This window comes from Lissotriton vulgaris, chromosome 7 (genome assembly GCF_964263255.1).
Source record: "Lissotriton vulgaris chromosome 7, aLisVul1.2, whole genome shotgun sequence".
Taxonomy (NCBI): Eukaryota; Metazoa; Chordata; class Amphibia; order Caudata; family Salamandridae; genus Lissotriton; species Lissotriton vulgaris.
The window spans coordinates 1,350,897,825-1,350,906,881 of NC_141695.1; the positions used below are offsets into that span (position 1 = coordinate 1,350,897,825).

The 9,057-nt window shown below is 45.7% G+C and overlaps 1 long non-coding RNA gene across 1 annotated transcript; it reads right to left on the minus strand.

The window, feature by feature from the left end:
- Nucleotides 1–6,665: 6,665 nt before the first annotated feature.
- LOC147703674 (uncharacterized) lies at nt 6,666–8,592 on the minus strand. Its single transcript, XR_015297308.1, has 3 exons — nt 8,163–8,592; nt 6,845–6,921; nt 6,666–6,753 (listed from the first exon to the last, which is right to left on the minus strand). It is a non-coding gene; the product is annotated as an uncharacterized LOC147703674 (long non-coding RNA).
- Nucleotides 8,593–9,057: the final 465 nt, after the last annotated feature.

The window sequence follows — 9,057 nt, forward strand, 5'->3', positions numbered from 1 at the left end:
GGTCTTCTGTTAGGAAAATAGTTTGGCGGGTCGTCCACTTCCGGCAGTGGTGTGTTTCAGTTGCAAAGCTTGGGTCTGAATTCAGGTGGTTTCCTTCCTTAAGGCTTGATCAGATTAGTGCTTGATGGGTTGTTTAATAAGCATACGTGTATTTAAAACGCCAAGAAACTATCCATGTGTACTAAAAATAAGATTACAGAGCGACTCATTGTCACGGAAGGCACAATGTTCCAGCAGAGGTGTTTTAATTGCAAATGTGTGCTTGCTGCTGGGCAAGTTCATTAGATCATTTGAAGGGAACTAGAAGTACAAGCCCCAAAATGTGTTTGTTTGTTAAGTGAATGCCAAGTGCTGGAGCATTGCATCATTAGTGGAACTGAGTGACCAGATAACTTTGTATATCAAGTCTCATTGAGTTGCTTTACTGTTTACTAGCACAGAACGGGGATATAGTTAAGAGGAACTGTTCATTTCTCAATTTACTCAATGTCCTTTGCATATTTGATCCGAAGCCAGCAAGGTAATTCCCCATGACTTGTTTTTCGTTTTTTCTTTCTTTCTTGTGATGACAACAATAACAAATTGCACATCATGTTTTGCATGTAACATCATTAGTGTTCTTTACAACAGTTCGGTATGACAGATTATACATTGCAAGCGTTTAATTAATGGACATGTAGGCGTAACAGTGCCGAACAGCTTGAGTTAAGTCAATATCAACTTTAGGGTCCAAGCCTGTTAGGATGGCTGCCTTTATTAGCTGCAGAAAGTGACATTTACTGTTGGAACCAGGGATCATTCCTCTGCACTCAGAATACTTAAGGCTGACACTAGTACAACCTTAGTGTGTGGGGTGGCCACATTTCTGAGCTGGGCTTGGCTGATTAGATCGAAGGCTACTAGATGACCTTAGTATTAGTTGGAATTTTTTTTTAAATATAACTCACAAAGCTGCTAATGTTTAATATGTTCTTAAACTATTTATTGAAATATGAATGGTTTTATTATAATGTACTTTTTAAAAAATGTAATGTATATGAATTGTGGTTTTATATTTCTAAGTGCTTTTATGATATTTTGTATATCGAAATGAAGCTTTGATGATGATGACATTGACAGTTCGGGACTGTGTGAATGACCATGCTAAACAGCGCATACAAAAGTAACTGGGGAAAGGGCAAGGAAGTTGGAGCCGTGTTGGAGTGTCTCCACCTGTCCGTGTGCATGTGCAGATATGCTGCCTGTTGCACCTGCATGCGTTTCTTTAACCCTAGTCCTTTACCATAAGGTGTGTCCAGGTGACAGTATATCAATGTCTGTTTTTGGAGCCAGTTTCAGTGTCTCCGAGATTCAATTTTCTTGAGTGATATTGCCCGTCTGGGTCAGTTGTCTGTGGTAGTCGCGTTGGCGTGTCTGTGTATTGTAGTGTAATGAGGATTGTGTGGCTATTGGCATTTTCCTAAGGCCTGTGGTTTCTCCCCGGTGAATTGCTATGCCTTCTGTCCTAGCCCATGCGAGTGCGGAATTCTTCCAAGCCTTAAAATGTGGGGGTTCGGGTGCCTTCCATCTTTTCGTGATTAACCTTTTTGCCGCTATTATACCCAGGTCCAAGAATCTGAATGTGACCTTTGTGTTGCGTGTCCTGCGGAATCCATGCAGCAAGTACACCGACCACTGAAAGGGTATCTCTCGTTCGGTGCAATTATGCAGTGCTTCCGCTACCTCTCTCCAGTATGTACTAAGGCTGGGGCAACCCCACAGCATATGTAGCAGGTCTGCGTCTAGAGTGGAACATCTCGGGCAGGCAGAACGAGTGCGGTGAAAATATCTGTTGATTTTGGCTGGCTTATAATACGCCCTGTGTATAATGTAGAATTGGATTTGCCTGAACCTCATGTACCTGGGGATCTGGACCGGACTAGCCAGCACTGGGCCCCATTCTTTGTCTGAGAATTGCCTGCCTAAGTCTTGCTCCCATTTTTGTCTGAGGGAATCTAACTTAATCGCGGCGTGCTGGCACAGCGAGGCCGCGAACCACCGCGTCAGATGCCTGCCCTGTCCCATTGCGTACAAATATTGATGGTAAGGTGCGTGGGTGGTTCTGTTGTGATGTCTCCCAATCGCACCGTGAGCGTGGCTATCAAAGACCGGTGTAGGAGGAACTGTCCTGCCGGGAGCCCATCCTCCTCAACCGGTGTCTCATAGGGAGTGAGGACGCCGTCGCAGTAAAGGTCTCCCAGGGTCTGCACCGCCACTGCGTGCCATTTTAGTAGCTCTGTTGCAGTAAGTGCTCCCTGTCCTCTAGGAGCATCCTCTAGTGGAAGAGCGGGACCATATGGTGTTATGGGTCGGGTTATGTAGAGGCTCCTTCAATAACATTTATACGCTATGTTTAGCCAAACAGATTCCAGAGGTCGTGCTTGCGCGCAGGGGTGGAATAGCTGGAGGGTCTGTGATGCTGTGAGTGGTGGGCGCATGGTCAGGGTATCCTCACATTGGCAGCCCGCTATCCATCTGGCCACCCACTGGAGCTGCGCCGCTAGACAATAGTTTGCGAAACATGGCGTGGCCAACCCGGCCCTGGTCAGTTGGTAGATACAGTTTTTTAATCGCCACCCTGTGCCAGCTGGGGCCCCATATGAAACCCCTGATTATCTTCTCCAACGTAGCGAAAAAGGAGACCGGTATGTGGATGGGTAAGTTGGTAAAGTAGTACAAAGATCTCGTTAGGGCCACCATTTTCACCAACACCACTCTGCCCGTCACTGCAAGGGGGAGTGTGCTCCAGAATTGCATCTGGGATTTAATGGCCGTTACGTCCTGCCCAGGTTACCATCTAGGAGATCTGCGGGCTGGCGATACACCCTGATTCCACGGTAGCGGAACGTGTCTGCAACCCATGTTATATTCAATCCATTGAGCAAAAGGCCTGTGATTCCCCAGGACTTGTTGCCTAGTTGCAGAACTGACACATGATGTCTCCAGGATTGTGTGTACACACATTATCTGAACCACAAACAGCATGAATTCAATGTAATGGTAATCACTGATATTCACTTACTCAGCCATTTAGTTACACAAAATGAAAATATAAACATCAAAGGCTTTAAATCAGAGGTCTCCAACCTTTTCTGTAACGAGAGCTAATTCTGCTCAAATAAAGTCCTTGCGAGCTATTAGCAAATGTTATAAATGAAAAATAGTGAGGACACATATTACATTATACAATGACCACCCTAAGCAGGAATATCAGTAGTGACCGCCCAAGTTTTTCTGGCAAGGTTGCCAGCAGAAATGCGCGGAAAAAGTTTATCAGTATTAAATGCTTACACCTGACTAATAAAGTAACATTCAAATCCTCACATGCCCCATGGCACAAAGCACATAACCGCAGCAACTCAGTTTGAATTATCATTCACCTATCAACTTTAAACCTGTTTTGGAATTGCAACCTTTTTTCTTTGCCATTACACTAGTTTCTGAAAATGCAATTTCTTTCTATCAAATACCACATTTTGTTTTAGACAATCAAATTCAAGTTCCCAGAAGAAAATAATTTGTAATAATTTTTTTATAAAATGCCTTTAAAATATCAGATTTCAGGTATAGGAAATTACAGTTGGAAAAAATCAGCTTGTCATTTTCATCAAGAAATCACATGTACAAATGCTTCACATGTACAGACTCCTTTAAATACCCAGGTATTACAGTCAAATGCTGTGGATGCCCATCTCAGCACTAAGGATGCCTGTATTATCCCAATAATGCCCACTATTGTACCAGGGCCACAACTGTGCCAAGAGTGGACACCTTAAAGGCCAGGCTACTCACCATATATCAGTCAAGACCATTATGCAAGCAGTGGGCACCTTTATATTAGGGATAGCTAACAATAGGCCAGTCATTCTCCTAATATGTCCGTGATGGTTGCCAGTATACCACAGCTAGTCAACGAACACTCAAAATGGTCAAGGGTGACCATTATTATGCCATTGGCAGTATTAGATCATGAACGGACAGAATTGTGCCATAGATAAAACCCTTATGATGGGGGCTAGCATACACATTTGGTGGACCTTGACACCAGGCGTAGCTTCCAGTAAGCAATAGTGTTTATTATGGATGCACCCATAAATAATTGCAGATGAGGCTCTTGATTTTATCCTCTTTGGATCATGCACTGCTCTCCTCTAGTCTTGGGTTGATTATGTGCCCAGCTGCCACATTTTCACTCGGAATCCTGCAGGTCCACACTTAGGTGAATCAGCACTGATTACTGCTCAGATTAGTGCTGCAACTCTTCTTTTATGGTCCAATGTTCACACACATGGTGCGACTGGTGGGGATGACAACATGGCCAATCTCCATGTGACTTAGCTTGAGAATGGATACAGGTGGTCATGTGGCCTTCTTTAATATCCACAGAGTTTCTGAATGAAGTACCAGGTTTAATTAATTTCACCTCTGAACGCTACTTTGAGGGTACAACAGCCTCAACACCAAAGATCCTCCCACCACGCCCAAAACCACCGCACCAACCACGCCGCACCCCAGCAGATCCTGCTCAACTGGACCCCGCTCACCACAGATAAAACACTCAAGACCATGAAGAGCATCCACTCCGGAGCCCCCTTTGACCCTCCCTCGGACCCATGTCCCGGACCACATCTTCCATAGAGCAGCCACCTCCATCGCCCCAGAGCCTTGCCACACCATCAACTGCTCCATCAAGACCACCACCTTCCCTGCCGATTGGAAACATGCAGAGATTAACACCCTGCTGACAAAGCCATCAGCCAACCTGACAGACCTCAAGAACTTCAAACCCATCTCCCTGCTCCCCTTCCCAGCCAAGGTCATTGAGAAGGCCATTAACGCTCAACTCTCTGAGTTCATCTAAGCGAACCACGTCCTGGACATCTCCCAATCCGGCTTCTGAAGCAGCCACAGCACCAAGACGGCACTCCTCGCTGCCACCGATATCCGCTCCATCCTAGACTGGGGCAAAACTTCAGTCCTCATCCTCCTGGACCTCTCGGCCACCTTCGACACCGTCTCCCACCCCACCCTAATCACAAGACTCCATGACACTGGCATCCACAACACGGCCCTGAACTGAATCCACTCCTTCCTAACCGGTTGAACACAGCGAGTCAGACTACCACCTTTCCTCTCTGAACCCACAGAGATCAGCTGCGGAGTGCCCCAGGGCTCTTCCCTGAGCCCCACCCTCTTCAACATCTACATTGGTCCGCATGCAGCCATCGTCAGCAACCACAGACTCAACATCGTCTCTTACGCCAATGATACCCAGCTGATCTTTTCCCTCGCCAATCAACCCACACACCCCAAAAACAACTTCTACAGCATCATGAAGGCTGTCACCACCTGGATGAAAGACTGTTGCCTCAAACTCAACTAGGACAAGACTGAAGTCCTCATCCTGGCACCCACCCCCCAGCTTGGGACGACTCCTGGTGGCCAGCCGAACCCCCTCAACCCCCATTCACCATGCACAAAACCCCTGCATTATACTGGACTCCAAGCTCACAATGAACCGCCAGATCAACGCAGTATCCTCATCTTACTTCCATACGCTTCGCCTACTTCATAAAACATTCAGAAGGATCCCCACTGAATCCAGAAAGATGGTTACCCACGATCCCATCAGCAGCAGACTCGACTACGGCAATGCACTCTACACCGGTGTCACCCAGAAACTCCTCAGAAAACTACAGAAAATTCGAAAATGCAGCAGCCAGACTGGTCCTCAATCCTCAATTGTGGATCAGGAATGCTCTCCAGCAGTGGTCAAGAAAACAAACCAAATGCCAGTACTGATAGACATTTCCCAAAACTTAAATCACTGGCGCAAGATCAATAAATCAATGCAACCGTATACTACTCAATAGCTTTTATTTCAATAGCACCTGTTCCTTTTAATTCATTATTTATAAAAAGACACAATAGTATTTTATGAACACCAGACCATTTTTTGAAATAACCACAGCGAAAAATGCAAAGAATAGAGAACAATAAAAGAAAGAATAATTTTCCACAAAGTCACACACTCCTTTCACTCCCAGTCACACTGGTTCATTCATACCAAAGTCCTCATTCACCCTAGACTCTCAAACTACACACAACAGTATATCCGTCCCTAGGGCCCCTGGATCAAATCTCAAAGTACTGGGCCCAGATGGAGAAACCAAACAAAGCAATAGTTGATAACCTAGTTAATTGTGCACACAGTTTCCTCATAAAATATTCACAATTTTAGAAAACAATTTCCTAAACGTGCACATCACAACCATATGAATTTTACAAACAATTGTTTGGTGAAAAAACAGGGGTCTACGTGTTTCGAACCCACATATTTACGGGGTTCTCGTCAGGACCAAAAGACACTGTAGGAAAAAAGAAAAAAGAAAAAGACTTTGTACTTTTGAAGCTTCTCATTGACATGCACTACCATCGGAATTCGCAAACTCCAGCCACACTCTTACCAATTTAACCTACGCCAGAAAGTCGAAGTTTCTACAGTGGTCTAACCTTTGGTGAAACTGTAGGAAAAAGGGACAAAAAAACACAGACCAACAGTCTTGTCAATGATTTCAGTCTAATTTGTTTTTTGTCGACTACCAGTAAGGGCAGCTAACACTTACTTTATTAATCAAATGCTGTGGTGTAGACATGACCTCTTCTGTCAGTAAATTCCTTCGTTGTGCAGAGGGATTCCTACGACGTCCCGCACTAAAACCAAGATGGTACGATTAACTGCAATTGACGTATTTATTCAAGGACTTAAGTTCTTCCTTTTACTGTTGTATTTCATTCCACATACCTGGGGCACCGTCGGGCGCTGTGTGGGTTACGGGCAAGCTTGTTCCTGCCGCTTGTTTAAATCACAGCTTCTTGGCACTAAAGAAGAAGAAGAACACGGTCGTCGATTAGTGAGCTCCCTGTTACATTATTCCAGCAGAGGTCAGCAGGGCCCAGGCAGGTCCAGTTGCAGGTTCACGCGGTATGCAACGCTTACAACGCGCGCGTTACCACGACCTACCATTACAACGCGGTCGTAACAACGAAAATTGTTACCACGCATTGCGCTGGGGGGCGCTCAAGGATAGGAAATGATTTAATTTACTATCCCAACACCTTCCCTACTATCCACGGGGACTGGTGTTGGAATAGTAAATTAAATTGTTTAATTTTGCGCCCCCCCCCAGCGCAATGCGTGGTAACAACTTTAGTTGTTACGACCGCGTTGTAATGGTAGGTCGTGGTAAACGTATGTGTTCTAACGTCATACATCCGTTCACGCAAGTCCAGTGCAGCAAGTCAGCTGGCAGTTGCAAGACCTCTAAAGCTTGTTGTCTCCCTATAGCTCAGAACAATAGACCAGCTAACTAGCCCTTGGAATCACTCAGGTAGCGTGGGATGAATGGTGCAGGTACAGTCTTTCTTCTCAGACAGCAGGGCAGGTATCAGGCAGCAGGGCAGTTCTCTGGCAGTAGGACAATCCTTCTTCGGTGGTATCCACATTTCCAGGAGTATATTGGAAAGTTGGTCTGAGGGTCCCATTTATATACCTAGGGCTAACTTTAAAAAAGGGGGCAGCTTCTGGAGTTTTACCCCCACAGAAGTGTCTGAAATTTCCGTCCTCCCTGCCCTGATCCAGGTTGTCTGGGGGAACAATGACCTAGCATAACGCCTTTTGTGTGTGTGCTGACACAGCTCCTTTGAAGTGCAAGTGTGGTCGGTGACAGCTCTGACCCCCATCCCCTCTGAACGGCAATCCTGCCAACACCCAGTCTCTGTATTATATAGCTGTCTAGGAGGAGTACACGGAGGCCAACTGCCCCTCACACCTAGTCATGTGACCCAGGAGCAGCCAACAACTGGTTAGGACAATGTATTGCTTTGCCCACTTGCGTAATCTGAACTTACGCACACCACTTACTCACAGAGAAACTCCAACACTCCACTGGAGGTAAAAATGAGCTTTATTAATATTGTAGGCAAAGGCAATAAGTTACTGCAACTAAGAAAGTCTTAGGCACCGAGTGAAAGGCAATAAACAATGAATACACCACACTATATACATAAATATGAAACTGTGAATACAGGGATATAAACAGTTAATGTACAAAGCACCTCACCAGATTCATTTGCAGCACCGGAGACTTCAACATCCCTAGGCCAAGCACTGAACACCAGGTCGGGAACCTGCAAGACCGGCAGCCCAGGGAGTAATCTCTTCGGGCACCAAAGTTGTCCCGCGAGTGCGTCCACTCCAAGACTGAGTTCCTGAGCTCCACCCCACAGACCCCGCTTTTTATAGCTTAAATCAACCTGTTCGAGAAGCCTCTAGCAGGCGCTCTCGCCCATCTATTCACAAGTGCTGGCCCCCATCTCTGCATCAGACCCACCCAGACAGACCTGGCCAGATTCTGTTTAGGCGGTGTCGAGGCAAAAGACATTCCTTTCCCACTCTCCGGCCTTGGAGACTGGCACGGCCATCCTCCCTCTGTCCTAGCGATAAGTATGGAATGCATGAAAACACTCTGAAGGTACAACATAACCTCACGAGGCATCCCCACGAGATGCCTCGCACCTGCATGTACTGGTTTACGGGAATAACATGTTTATGTTACTGCTGAAGTGTAACTCCAGGTCAAGGCAGCTCAAGATGGAAGTGTGATGCAACAAAATGGAAGATCAGAGCATTGCATGGAATCGAGGTCAACATATGATTTAGCACGTTTAAAATGGCAAATTCAACACATTCCACCCCTTGACCTTCGATTCACCCATCATACCCCATTGGTCTAAATACCATGGATCTGGGACGAAAAAGGGAGAGCACCCCTTGACCCTTGAACATCACCATTCACATATATCAAAAATAAAATCACTGAACTAAAGGCACAGCTATGACCGCATCTTTTAACGGCAAAATTGGAATTATTGCAAAGTAACTAGCAACTGAATATCATGATTGAAAAACAAAACTATCATTGGGGCACTGTATCTGGTAACTGTAAAAGCAGTATC